The sequence below is a fragment of the Mastomys coucha genome, unplaced genomic scaffold, assembly GCF_008632895.1.
Source record: "Mastomys coucha isolate ucsf_1 unplaced genomic scaffold, UCSF_Mcou_1 pScaffold23, whole genome shotgun sequence".
NCBI lineage: Eukaryota > Metazoa > Chordata > Mammalia > Rodentia > Muridae > Mastomys > Mastomys coucha.
Genome location: NW_022196906.1, coordinates 62,870,233 through 62,874,736, shown reverse-complemented (window position 1 = coordinate 62,874,736; position 4,504 = coordinate 62,870,233). Strand labels below are relative to the sequence as shown.

Sequence of the window (4,504 nt, the reverse complement as noted above, 5' to 3'; positions counted from 1 at the left end):
AAAATGGAGATAGGAGATCAACCCTTAAAGACTATGAAGTCCCATCACCTCTGATGTCATGCGACAATTTAATTCCACTATAGCTGAGGAAGTGGTTTCCATTCTTTTCTCTCTCAAGATAAGAAAACTTGAGAATCTAAAAGGAAAGATCCTGGCAGAATTCAGCTTCAATCTAGTATTATCCAGCTACAGCTCAGCCTAGTTTTCTCAGGAACTAAGAACCAAACTTGTAATCTATGAGAACCATGCTGGGATGAGACCAAGTATGTCAGTAAAAGTAGAAAAGAATATGAAAGAAGATCATTAGTATTGAAGAGGCCTCCAGGCCATCAGTAGCAATGTCTTCCAACCCTAGGAAAGTGTCCCTTCAAGATAACAAATGAGGTGGAATCTTTTATTTTTCATAGAGCCAAGACTCTCACTGAGAAGACAGACTCGCTTCATGACTCTACCGCATGCTGTCGATGGTGATTTCTAACGTCAAGAGCCAATGTGCACTGCAGAACGGAGCCACAGCAAGCTGTCAAGGCCAGGTGGGAAAGGTAAAGCCAATGACCAGTGGGGATGGCAGGAGGCTGGGAAGCCTAGAGTGAGCAGGTGGGATGCCCAGGCCTGGAAGCATAGCAGGAGCTCAGAGCAGGGGCATGGCAAGGAATAGAAAACTAGAATAGCAACAGAAGACATCAGAATTGCATCCCAACAACTCTAAGCCATGGGCTTCTCTGGCACAGTGGCTCCAAAGACAGTAAGGATGCAGGTACGGTGCACTGGGTAAGATCGATACGCTGCTTGGTTCAGGGAGCTGGTTCCACTTTAGGGCTATGTTCCTGAGCCCCACCCCACCCTCCACATGTCCTCAGAGCTCAGCCTTTAATTCCACACAACCCTCCATCTCAGGACCTGCATTGCAATAGGACAGACCTGTAGGACTGGGTGGATCTCTAAGTCAAGAGCCAATGTGCACTGTAGAACGGAGCTACAGCAAGCTGTCATGGCCAAACTGGAAAGGTTAAGCCAATGACGTAGGTGATGACTTAGGGTTAGTTTCCACTTCTCGGGCTCACATTCAGAACCCTGAGTATGACTAAAAATCTTCAGTAAGGTTTTTGGAGCCATAGTAGGATGAAAACCCAAACTCTAATATTTTCTTTTAGAACAAAGTCTACTAAGTTAAATGTATTTTCAGATATTCCACTAAACTATTGGGACCAGGAAACTAGGTCTGTAGTCATTTCTCTTATCTAGAATGGTTTCTTTCTATCCAGAGAAATGGATTGTCTCAAACTTCATTTTTTAAAAAAATTAATATTAGAAATAATTTTTGAAATGGAAATGCTACAAAGAGTGTCTGATACTGTTTTCTCGGCTCTCTGTAATATTAACATATTATATAGACATCACACATTTGACAGAGCTAAGAAACTTACACGTGACATCATTACTAAGATATCGATTATACTCATATTCCTCCAAATTTCATTTTGACTATCAAATACATTGTTTTAAATATGAAAGTATTAGTTGGTGTGGTGATGAATACATAAATTTCAAATACCCAGGAAGATTATGGGTCTAATCCCAGCTTGAGTGGCACAGAAACCCCCTCTCAAACACTTAATCAAAATATCTGAAAGGAAAATGTTCTGACTATAGACACACATAAAAGTCAAAAAGGAGTGGATAGACAGCTGAGTACTTAACAGTGGGTACTGCTCTTGCAGGAAATCTAGGTTCAGTTCCCAGAACCTATTTATGGAGTCTCAACAACTTCCTGTAACTACAGGTCCAGCAGATCCGGCACCTTCTTCCGACTATGCAGACACACACACACACACACACACACACACACACACACACACACAGAGAGAGAGAGAGAGAGAGAGAGAGAGAGAGAGAGAGCACAAATAAATAAATCTTAAAAACCAAATAACTTTACCCTTACAGTTTAATTAATTAATGTCATGATAATTACTTTTTTTAAAAAAGGTTAAAAAGAAACAGTGCTGAAAACAGTTTTTCCAGAATAATATTACTTTCCCTTGGCAAATGAATAGAGATTTATGAATAACCATCAGTTTTGCTTTCCACACTTACTCTGAACTTAAAAAAAAAAAAATAGGTACAGTCTTTTGATTTTAATTTTGAACAAACATGTACTTTTTAATTTAATTTTAATAGAAACTTGGATATCAAACTTGGGACTTGCATATGCTAAATATGTTCTCTACCACTGGGCTATTCCTCCTGTACCTGATAGAATTTCAAGGAGCCATTTTAGAATGTTTTACTCAGAAACTATTCAAGGAGAAAGATGCCAGTCGGGGCTTTTAGGGCTGAAGCTAACAGACTAAGCTGCAGCTTCTAGGGACTAGGACCATTAGAACCCTGAGAAATGAAGAGGAGGGCAGCTTTGTATTTTATGCAAATGATGCCCATATTCTGGTCCCATGCACCAAAGTGTCTCAGAGTGAAAAGAGAATTCTCACCTGGGAAAACCCATTGGCATCTACACTTGATAATCTATTAATGTGTGCTTATTTAGTTATCGTTTTTGATTGATATTCTCCCTCAAGTTTGGCTAGTATGGTACTATACCTAAAAGGACATCTTTTATGTGCACCAGAGTATTTCAGTGATCACCACAAGACAGGAAACTTAATATTTTTTAAAACTGTTTTATATTTTCCTACTAATTTTCTTATTCATGCTATTTCTTGTAAAATTAAGTATTGATCATTTTGAGGGTGAGCAAACTGGTTAAATTGGTTAAAATACAATGGATAGTCATTTTATTGAAGAATTTAGATAGACTCTTGTTGTTGTTTATAATTAATTTTTATTGGATATTTTCTCTATTTACATTTCAAATGTTATCCCTTTTCCGGATTTCCATCCCTCCTGGAAACACCCTATCACATCCTCCCTCCACCAGCTTCTATGAGGATGTTCCTCCACCCACCCATTCACTCCCACCTCCCCATCCTCAATTCCCCTACACTGGGGCATTTATCAAGCCTTCATAGGACCAAGGATCTCTCATTCCATTGGTGCATGACAAAGCAATCCTCTGCTACATATGCAGCTGGAGCCATGTGTACTCCTTTGCTGATGGCTTAGTCCCTGGGAGGTCTGGGGGGTCTGGTTGGTTGATATTGTTATTCTTCAAATGGGGCTGAACTCCTTCAGTCCCTTCTCTAAGTCCTCTATTAGGGACCCTGCGCTCAGTCCAATGTTGGCTGCTAACATCCACCTCTGTATTTGTAAGGTTCTGGCAGGGTTTCTCAGGAGACAGCCATATCAGGCTTCTTTCAGCATGCACTTCTTGGCTTCCTCTGTTGAAGGACATCTGGGTTCTTTCCAGCTCCTGGCTATTATAAATAAAGCTGCTATGAACATAGTGGAGCATATGTACTTACTGCATGTTGGAGCATCTTCTGAGTATATGCCCAGGAGTGGTATAGCTGAGTCCTCAGGTAGTACTATGTCAAATTTTCTGAGGAATCTCCAAACTGATTTCCAGAGGGGCTGTACCAACTTGCATTACCACCAGCAGTGGAGGAGTGTTCCTCTTTCTCCACATCCTCACCCAACATCTGTTGTCACCTAAGTTTTTGATTTTAGCCATTCAGACTGGTGTGAGGTGGAATCTCAAGGTTGTTTTGATTTGCATTTCCCTGATGACTAAGTATGTTGAACATTTCTTTAGATGCTTCTCGGCCACTTGATATTTCTCATTTGAAAATTCTTTGTTTAGCTCTGTTCCCCATTTTTAATAGGGTTATTTGTTTCTCTGGAGTCTCACTTCTTGAGTTCTTTGTATATATTGGATATTAGCCCTCTATCGGATATAGGATTGGTAAAGATCTTTTCCCAATTTGTTGGTTGCCATTTTGTCCTGTTGACAGTGTCCTTTGCCTTACAGAAGCTTTGCAGTTTTATGAAATCCCATTTGTCAGTTCTTGATCTTAGAGCATAAGCTATTGGTGTTCTGCTCAGGAAATTTTCCCTGTGCCCATGTGCTCGAGGCTCTTCCCCACTTTCTTTTCTGTTAGTGTAAGTGTATCTGGTTTGATGGGGAGGTCTTTGGTCTACCTGGACTTGAGCTTTGTACAAGAAGATAAGAATGGGTTGATTTGCATTCTTCTACATGATGACCTCCAGTTGAACCAGCACCATTTGTTAAAAATGCTGTCTTTTTTCCACTGGATGGTTTTAGCTCCATTGTCAAAGATCAAGTGAACATAGGTGTGCGGGTTCATTTCTAGGTCTTCAATTCTATTCCATTGATCTCCCTGCCTGTCTCTGTACCAATACCATGCAGTTTTGTTTTTTTTTTTCCTCAGGGGAGAGCACGAACGCAGTCCCCCACTACCACAAATTATGCAGTCGAGTTTCCCACATTTGGGGAAATCGCAGGGGTCAGCACATCCGGAGTGCAATAGATAAGCCTCGCCCTGGGAAAACCACCTTCGTGATCATGGTATCTCCCCTGCTAGGTAAGTAT

General features: G+C 40.7%; 1 non-coding gene across 1 annotated transcript; it reads right to left on the bottom strand.

The window, feature by feature from the left end:
• Positions 1 to 4,340: 4,340 nt before the first annotated feature.
• On the bottom strand, positions 4,341 to 4,504 carry LOC116074156. The gene has a single exon (XR_004112111.1). It is a non-coding gene; the product is annotated as a U1 spliceosomal RNA (small nuclear RNA).